The following is a 10,545-nucleotide window of genomic DNA, read 5'->3' as shown; positions in this document are numbered from 1 at the left end:
TGCATTTATGTAATTGAATAAAATACATTTTTGAAAATGCTCGATAAGAAAACAAGAGAAGATATAAATAAAAATTAACATAGACAACATGCATTTTATCTTTAAAAAGAAAAGGTGAGAGTATGTCTAATAGCATGTATAATATATTTGGTCCATGTTTTCGAAAGAGAGAAAAACACAGTGAGAATTTTATTATAAAAGAACTAGAAGATATAGAAAAGAAAGATTTATTAGAAATATGGATCTATACACTGAATAGTCCGTGTTTAGGAAGAAAAGAAATCACCTTCTCTGTGTATATATATATATATATATAATTTAATCGATTTTTTAAAACGATATCCTAATATAAAAATGTATATTGGATTTTCAAAATATTATATATTTATAAATAATATCAATCGTATATGTGATATAGAAGAGACTAAACCAGAGAATGATGAAAGTGTAGGTCTAAGTGAAGAGAAACAACTACAATACAACCAAAATGTGTGTTTAACCTTCTTAAAAAACTTTCAGGGCCGTAATTCCAATCTGAAGTTTTTCCATCTGAATTTGGGAAATCTGGCATTTCAGCTAATTTGGCTAATGAGGAATAATTGTTATGCTTCTGCAATAAAACACGCTGATGCTTATTTGTTACTTCTATTTTTCTTTATTGCTTCTTTAATGTTTACCACACAATGAATTGTCAAATACACACACACACACACACACACACACACACACACACACACACACACACACACACACACACACACACACACACACACACACACACTTGCAATGTCATTACTTTATCCAATATCACACTGATTTACATGAAAATCATATAAAAGCACAGAGAGGTGAACTGCTCAAATGTGATTGGCCAGAACCTGATGATTACTTCCATTGTGACATCACGTATATGACAGGTTTAACATGCTGAGTCTAATACGTTACGGTTTCTATAGTAACAGCTCACACACCGGGACGAGGACTGCGAACTCTCCGAGAATCTTCTTCTTCTTCTTTCGGCTGCTCCCATTAGGGGTCGCCACAGCGGATCATCCGTCTCCATACCACCCTGTCCTCTACATCTGCCTCTTTCACACCAACTACCTGCATGTCTTCCCTCACCACATCCATGAACCTCCTCCTTGGCCTTCCTCTTTTCCTCCTTCCTGGTGGCTCCATCTTCAGCATTTTTCTACCAATATAATTAATGTCCCTTGTCTGCACATGTCCAAACCATCTCAATCTCGCCTCCCTCACCTTGTCACCAAAACATCCTACATGTGCTGTCCCTCTAATAAACTCATTTCTAATCCTGTCCATCGTCGTCACTCCCAACGAAAACCTTAACAACTTCAGCTCTGCTACCTCCAGTTCCACCTCCTGTCTTTTACTCAATGCCACTGTCTCTAATCCATACAACATCGCAGGTCTCACCACAGTCCTATAAACTTTCCCTTTCATTCTTGCAGATAACCTACTATCACAAATCACTCCTGTCACTCTTCTCCACCCACTCCACCCTGCCTGCACTCTTTTCTTTACTTCTCTAACACACTCTCCATTACTTTGCACTGTTGACCCCAGGTACCTGAACTCCTCCACCTTCTCCACCTCTTCTCCCTACAACCGCATCACTCCACTGCCCTTCCTCTCATTCACACACATGTACTCTGTTTTACTCCTACTGACTTTCATTCCCCTTCTCTCCAGCGCATATGTCCACCTCTCCAGGCTCTTCTCCACCTGCTCTCTACTCTCACCACAAATCACAATATCATCTGCAAACATCATAGTCCAGGGAGACTCCTGTCTGACCTCGTCCGTCAACCTGTCCATCACCACTGCAAACAGGAAAGGGCTCAGGGCCAATCCTTGATGCAGTCCAACCTTCACCCTGAACCAGTCTGTCGTACCTACTGCACACTTCACTGCCGTCACACTGTTCTCATACATGTCCTGCACCACCCTCACATACTTCTCTGACACACCAGACTTCCTCATACAATACCACAACTCCGTTCTCGGTACCCTGTCGTACGCTTTCTCTAAATCCACAAATACACAATGCAGCTCCTTCTGTCCTTCTCTATACTTCTCCATCAACATCCTCAAGGCAAATAAGGCATCTGTGGTGCTCTTTCGCGGCATGAAACCATACTGTTGCTCACAGATGGTCACCTCTTCTCTCAGCCTGGCTTCCACTACTCTTTCATATAACTTCATGGTGTGACTGATCAACTTAATTTCCCTGTAGTTACTGCAGGTCTGCACATCTCCCTTATGCTTAAAGATCGGTACCAGCACACTCCTTCTCCATTCCTCAGGCATCCTCTCCCCTTCCAGAATCCTGTTAAACAATCTGGTTTAAAAACTCCACTGCCATCTCTCCTAAACATCTCCACGCTTCTACCGGTATGTCATCTGGTCCAACCGACTTTCCATTCTTCATCCTCTTAATCGCTGCTCTCACTTCCTCCTTACTAATCCTATCTACATCCTGCTTCACCAACTCCACATCCTCCAACCTTCTCTCTCTCTGATTTTCCTCATTCATCAGCTGCTCAAAATACTCCCTCCACCTTCTCAACACACTCTCCTCACTAGTCAACACGTTTCCCTCTCCATCCTTTATTGCTCTAACTTGCAGTACATCCTTCCCAGCTCGGTCCCTCTGCCTGGCCAATCGGCATAAATCTGTTTCTCCTTCCTTAGTGTCCAACCTCTTATAAAGCTCCTCATATGCCTTTTCCTTGACTTTCGCCACATCCCTTTTTACCTGCTGCCGCATCTCCTTGTACTCCTGCCTACTTTTCTCATCACTCTGTTGATCCCACTTCTGTTTTGCCAACCTCTTTCCCCTAATGCTCTCCTGCACTTCCTCATTCCACCACCACGTCTCCTTGTCTTGCTTTCTATTTCCAGATGTCACACCAAGTACTTTTCTAGCTGCCTCCCTCATCACTACTGCAGTAGTTGCCCAATCATCCGGCATCCCTTCACCACCACCAAGCCACTGTCTGACCTCTTCCCTGAACCTCACACTACACTCTTCCTCCTTCAGTTTCCACCATCTTATTCTTCTTTCAATCCTTACTTTCCTCCTCTTATTCCTTGCCTCCAAAACCATCCTACAGACCACCATCCGATGCTGTCTAGCTACACTGTCCCCCGCCAACACCTTACAGTCTCCAATCTCCTTCAGGTTGCATCTCCTACACAGAACATAATCCACCTGTGTGCACCTTCCTCTACTCTTATACGTCACCCTATGATCCTCCTTCTTCTTAAAATACATGTTCACCGCTGCCATTTCCATCCTTTTAGCAAAATCTACCACCATCTGCCCTTCCACATTCCTCTCCTTAAAACCATACCTACCCATCACCTCCTCATTACCTCTGTTCCCTTCACCTACATGCCCATTAAAGTCTGCCCCAATCACCAATCGTTCTTTACTAGGTACACCATCTACCACTTCATCTAATTCACTCCAGAATCTTTCCTTCTCCTCCATCTCACAGCCAAATCAACCTGTTGTTGCTCAAAATAGACAGTAGGGGCCAGTAAAATTCATGTTTTGCATGTACTGATTGTGGCAGGTTCTTTAGCAACCGCAGTGAGCCTTCAAACACTGATAAATACAATCAAATAACATATTTTTTGGAATTTACTCATATAAATTGTTTTAATGAAACGATTGAACTTTTAACACCGTTACAGATGCAAATATGTGAATAAAAGATGTTGCATACGAAGCTACTACACATCGATCAACTAATTACATTACATAACATTACATTACTGGTGTTTCCCCAGGATTAGGTTTAGGATATTTAGTCTCTGGTTCCCCCCATGTTAATTTTATAGTGTGAAATTGGAATCTGAAAATGTGTGCAATATTTTGAACTTAATATTTCGACATTGTCAGAATTTCACAACATCATTTATAACTTCTAAAAGGATCATGTCTTTGTATCTATGAGTTGAGTTTCTGTTTCTAGCGAAGTTAATGAGTTTCCTTTTCTTGTAAATGTGATTATGCAGAACATCTAAACACTGCGTGTGGGACAAGCCGTTTATATGATCAGCTGCAGAGAAGAAGAAGTGTGTGGAATTTAGTCCAACATACCATAGAAATGACAAAGATTACAATGTGAAAACAACAGGAATGTGACACAGTACCTCAGCCATCTTCCTGAAGTTCACAATTCTCACAATGGATTGACCCCACAAGCAGATATTATTTGATTTTGAACATAAGAGCGATTATTTTGATAAACAGTTTGGATCAGAGAATGGGGTTCAGGGTTGTAGTCAAGGAGAAGAACAACAATGTTTAGTGGATGATGTTTGACACAAGAAAGTTACATGATGCTATGCAGAAAGAATGAGCAAAGTGAACATACCTGTGTGAGATGCTGTGGTGGGGCTACATAATGCACATACAGGTAAAACCTGTTTTCCGTTAAATTACAGTAAAACATCCTCCCATTACTGACGTCACATAAGAGAAATAAACAAAACTCTCATTCCCTTAAACTCATGTAGTTCATAAATAATAATTATAATATAATATTAACAGACTATATGGATTTTTTAAATATTTCACATTTTCTTCAAGATAATTATCCTAATACTATACAAACAAATATTTTCACTAAATTATGAAATTTGCATTTATGTAATTGAATAAAATACATTTTTGAAAATGCTCGATAAGAAAACAACAGAAGATATAAATAAAAATGAACATAGACAACATGCATTTTATCTTTAAAAAGAAAAGGTGAGAGTATGTCTAATAGCATGTATAATATATTTGGTCCATGTTTTCGAAAGAGAGAAAAACACAGTGAGAATTTTATTATAAAAGAACTAGAAGATATAGAAAAGAAGGATTTATTAGAAATATGGATCTATACACTGAATAGTCCGTGTTTAGGAAGAAAAGAAATCACCATCTCTGTATATATATATATATATATATAATTTAATCGATTTTTTAAAACGATATCCTAATATAAAAATGTATATTGGATTTTCAAAATATTATATATTTATATATTTATCTGAATTTGGGAAATCTGGCATTTCAGCTAATTTGGCTAATGAGGAATAATTGTTATGCTTCTGCAATAAAACACGCTGATGCTTATTTGTTACTTCTATTTTTCTTTATTGCTTCTTTAATGTTTACCACACAATGAATGGTCACACACACACACACACACACACACACACACACACACACACACACACACACACACACACACACACACACACACACACACACACACACACACTTGCAATGTCGTTACTTTATCCAATATCACACTGATTTACATGAAAATCATATAAAAGCACAGAGAGGTGAACTGCTCAAATGTGATTGGCCAGAACCTGATGATTACTTCCATTGTGACATCACGTATATGACAGGTTTAACATGCTGAGTCTAATACCTTACCGTTTCTATAGTAACAGCTCACACACCGGGACGAGGACTGCGAACTCTCCGAGAATAAAGAGAAAAAATCTCCTCAAACTGTGAAAGTTTGGTAGTTTTGTTTGGTGTCATTCTGATTTCAGCCAAAACAACAGGAAGTAGTTCATCACATTTAGATGTTCCTGCATGCTGCATAGCTTTTGTTTGTTTGGACTTTAAGGTCCTGTTTATTTATTCTACATCACCAGAGGATTGTGGGTGATAAGCGATGTGAACATGCCAGTGCAAGCTTAAAGCCTTACACAAGTTTTAAGAGACCTTGGAAGTAAATAGAGTTCCTCTGTCTGAGTCAATAGAGAGTGGAATCCCAAATCTAGGAATAATTTCCTTTTCACTACTCTCTTAGCATTTTCCTTAGAACATAAAAAAAGCTTCCACTAATTTAGAAAATCAATCCACTACTGGTAGATATTTCAACAGATCTCTCGCAGAGATGTCAAATCAACCTGTTGTTGCTCAAAATAGACAGTAGGGGCCAGTAAAATTCATGTACTGATTGTGGCAGGTTCTTTAGCAACAGCAGGGAGCCTTCAAACACTGATAAATACAATCAAATAACATATTTTTTGGAATTCACTCATATAAACTGTTTTAATGAAACGATTGAACTTTTAACACCGTTACAGATGCAAATATGTGAATAAAAGATGTTGCATACGAAGCAACTACACATCGATCAACCCATTACATTACATTACATTACATTACTGGTGTTTCCCCAGGATTAGGTTTAGGATATTTAGTCTCTGGTTCCCCCCATGTTAATTTTATAGTGTGAAATTGGAATCTGAAAATGTGTGCAATATTTTGAACTTAATATTTCGACATTGTCAGAATTTCACAACATCATTTATAACTTCTTAAAGGATCATGTCTTTGTATCTATGAGTTGAGTTTCTGTTCCTAGCGAAATTAATGAGTTTCCTTTTCTTGTAAATGTGATCATGCAGAACATCTAAACACTGCGTGTGGGACAAGCCGTGTATATGATCAGCTGCAGAGAAGAAGAAGTGTGTGGAATTTAGTCCAACATACCATAGATATGACAAAGATTGCAATGTGAAAACAACAGGAATGTGACACAGTACCTCACCCATCTTCCTGAAGTTCACAATTCTCACAATGGATTGACCCCACAAGCAGATATTATTTGATTTTGAACATAAGAGCGATTATTTTGATAAACAGTTTGGATCAGAGAATGGGGTTCAGGGTTGTAGTCAAGGAGAAGAACAACAATGTTTAGTGGATGCTGTTTGATGCAAGAAAGTTACATGATGCTATGCAGAAAGAATGAGCAAAGTGAACATACCTGTGTGAGATGCTGTGGTGGGGCTACATAATGCACATACAGGTAAAACCTGTTTTCCATTAGATTCCAGTAAAACATCCTCCCATTACTGACGTCACACCAGAGTATAAAACGAATCTCTCACTCCCTTTAACAAATTTTTTTCATGAATTCATTTCAAGAAGAAACCTTACTAGATAAAAGTTTGATGAAAGAAAACGCAGAAGAGGGCAGGGAGGAGGGCCATGAGCCAAGACCTCTTTCTGATCCAGACGAACCTGGAGGACTAAAGGACGGCACTGAGGTTTTACTATTTACACTGTGTGTGTGTGTGTGTGTGTGTGTGTGTGTGTGTGTGTGTGTGTGTGTGTGTGTGTGTGTGTGTGTGTGTGTGTGTGTGTGTGTGTGTGCGCGTGTGTGTGCGTGTGTGTTTATGAACAAAAAAAATGTTTTTTTTAATTTAAGGTGTAAACTTTGTGTGATAATCTGTGAATTGAAACTGAAGGTTAAGACTGAAAGAAAAAAGGGAGAAAAAGAAGTGGAGGGGCAGGAAAGAGAGAGAGAGGGGGGAGACAAAGAGAGAGACAGAGTGTGAGAGAGAGAGAGAGAGAGAGAGAGAGAGAGAGAGAGAGAGAGAGAGAGAGAGAGAGAGAGATATTAATATTTTTCATTTAAGCTTCTAATGAAAAGTTTTCATCTGTTATATTTTTTAGAAACAGCAATGTTCCTCTCCTACACCACCGGAGGCAGGTCCAGCATCAGTGTAATTTCTCCACAATACACACACACACACACACACACACACACACACACACACACACACACACACACGCACAAACCTGCAGTCGTGTGGTGTACAGTCATGAGATGAATCACATCTGTTTATTATAAGTCTCATACATTCATCTAATACAACACACAGTCTGCTGAACATGTTCACAAACTTCTCTGCATGAACTTCACCACTGACCTTCACCATTAAACTTCACCACTGACCTTCACCATTAAACTTCAACATTAAACTTCACCATTAAACTTCACCACTGAACTTCAATACTGAACAGGAGTCTTACAGAAAGGTGATCAGTATGGCTTTATATAATATTATTTGTTACTGATTTATCATCATTTTGAAAAACAGAGAGCAATTTACAGTACTGTACTGTATAAACTGTACAGTATATATATATATATATATATATATCTGGATGAGAAAAATATTTCAAATTCACTAAACATTTGTTTTTCTGATGAGTCTCAAATCAGCACCAAAATCCGCCATGATGCACCCAATTAAAACCATCCGTGTGGTTAAAACACCATAATTACTTTAAAACATTTACAAGAATATTTAGCCTTTGTGCTCTATTTTAAGTTTGGTTTTAATAATAATAAACATACTTTTGCATTTAGCATCAATATTTGTCCATGTTGATTAGAGAAATAAAAACTTGAAAAGTACTAATTAAAGGTACATTTAGAAGAGATACAAATGTGTGAATAAGTTGCGATTAATCACAATTCAAATATTTTTATCAATTGACAGCCCATATATATATATATAAAGTATTATATTATGAAGAAATAATCAGTGCAACACTGCTTCCTGCTGTATTGCATTATAATGGCTAATGATAAGATGATGTTATTGATCTAGGGTTCGGGTTAGGGTCTTCCCTAGCCCTAGATGCAGGAAAAGAAGAAATGACAGCACTGAAAGTCCGGAAAATAAGAGGAAGTGAGTATTAAGATTGAAAAATTTCAGAAAATAAATACCAACATCTGATGTATTATGATTATTATTAGTAGTAAATATAGTTTTATTATTTAAAGTAATTTATTATTAGACCAATCTTACTTTGTGTGTGTGTGTGTGTGTGTGTGTGTGTGTGTGTGTGTGTGTGTGTGTGTGTGTGTGTGTTAATGTTGAAGTTCTGGCTGCCTATTTATAAAGAATAATACTGTGGGGGGGGGGGGTGTTTTTACAGAAATACTAAAAAAACAGAGAAGGCAAACGGCAAGAAAGTGTGGAATTTCATCATCATCCATAATAATAATAATATTATTATAAAAGAAGTAGATTCAGAAAATATTTTACCATTTATTGAAGAAAATGATAATTTTACTGAATATAAAATATTATCACCAGATGATGAAAATATCATTTTTGTAAATGTAGAAAATACATGTTTGAAAATGCTCAATCAGAAAAAAGCAGAATATAGAAAACAATATGAAAATAAACAATATGCATTTGCTCTTTTAAAAAGAAAGGGTGAGAGTACAATAGATTTAAAAGGCCCATATATACCAAAGCAAAAGGGTAAAAATAATAAGGAAATAAACCACAGTGAGGATTTCATTATAAAAGAACTAGAAAAAATGAAAAAGGATGATTTATTAGAAATATGGATCTATACACTGAATAATCCTTGTTTAGGAAGAAAAAATCACCTTCCCTGTATGTATAATTTAATCAAGTTTGCTAATAGACATCCTGATATAAAAATTAATATTGTATTTTCAGAATATTACAAAGGAAAACAAATCACGTTTGACTCACAATCTGGTTTTAAATTTAAAGATTTAGACATAAAAGAAACCTGTAAAGTGCAGAATGAGAAAGGAGCAGAAACATCAGCGGAGCTTCAGTCCACACCGAGAGAGAAAATAAAGGAGGGAAATGAAGATATAGATGGGATTAAATCAGAGAATGATGAAAGTGTAGGCTTAAGTGTAGAAGAAGAACTGAACCGATATGTGGTTTTTCCCTTCTTACAGGACCTTTATCCCAATGTGACGTTTTTTCAACTTCTTAATAAAGAGAATTAGAATTTTGGTAGTTCTGACTATTGAAGAAATAAATTTGACTATTGAAGAACAATTGTTATATTTTTTAGATAAAACACATGCTTATATTTGAAAGATTGATGACACATCATTCACCTTCACTGTTGATTTCTGTAAAGCTGCTTTGAGACAATGTCTGTTGTGAAAAGCGCAATAGAAATAAACTTGACTTCACTTCACTAGACCTATTTTTTACTTGTATTTTTCTTTATTGCTTTTTGAATGTTTACCACACAGTAAATTGTCCAACACACACACACACACACACACACACACACACACACACACACACACACACACACACACACACACACACACACATTTGCAATGTCATTACTTTATCCAGTGTTTTAGGATCGTTGCTGGGGTGCAGGTTTTTATGTCTGGAGAAAATTCGACACGTTTATAGGAGGAGTCAAGGTTGTAAGCGCTCCGCTATTTTTCAGTGTTGTGTTGCGTGAGCTTTTCTTCATTTATTAATCAGGAACCGTTTTTTTCCCAAATGGATGGATAGATAGCGGGATTTCACACATCGCAGATCACTGCTCTCAAAAGCAATAAACACACAATAATACACAGCCATACTTTGTAATTGTCCGTAATAAGTTGTAGATCGTCTTCATTTTCTATGCATGACTGATTCTGCATGTTTTTTACATAACGCTCTACACAAATGAACGTAGGAATCTTGCCTCGGGTGGCAAACAGGCTGGAAATTATCCCACCTAGGGTTATTATTAACATGGCTGCCATCATCACTCAGAATCGTTTACAAATGCTGCCACTGCATGTGAGGTCAGCGCCGAATCTAATTAGTGAACATAACTTTTACTCCACATTGGGGTGAGGGAGGTGTGAGCAAAAACACCATTCGAGATGTTCTGTTAAAAGAAAACAA

The 10,545-nt window shown here is 37.3% G+C and overlaps 1 long non-coding RNA gene across 1 annotated transcript; it reads left to right on the top strand.

Moving 5' to 3' along the window:
- The first annotated feature begins 279 nt into the window (after positions 1-279).
- LOC310734835 lies at positions 280-9,575 on the top strand. Its single transcript, XR_014536152.1, has 2 exons — positions 280-409; positions 9,325-9,575. It is a non-coding gene; the product is annotated as an uncharacterized lncRNA (long non-coding RNA).
- Positions 9,576-10,545: the final 970 nt, after the last annotated feature.

This window comes from Silurus aristotelis (assembly GCF_946808225.1).
Source record: "Silurus aristotelis genome assembly, chromosome: 12".
Taxonomy (NCBI): Eukaryota; Metazoa; Chordata; class Actinopteri; order Siluriformes; family Siluridae; genus Silurus; species Silurus aristotelis.
Note: the sequence above shows the minus strand (reverse complement) of the source record. Positions and strands in the feature narration are given on the sequence as shown.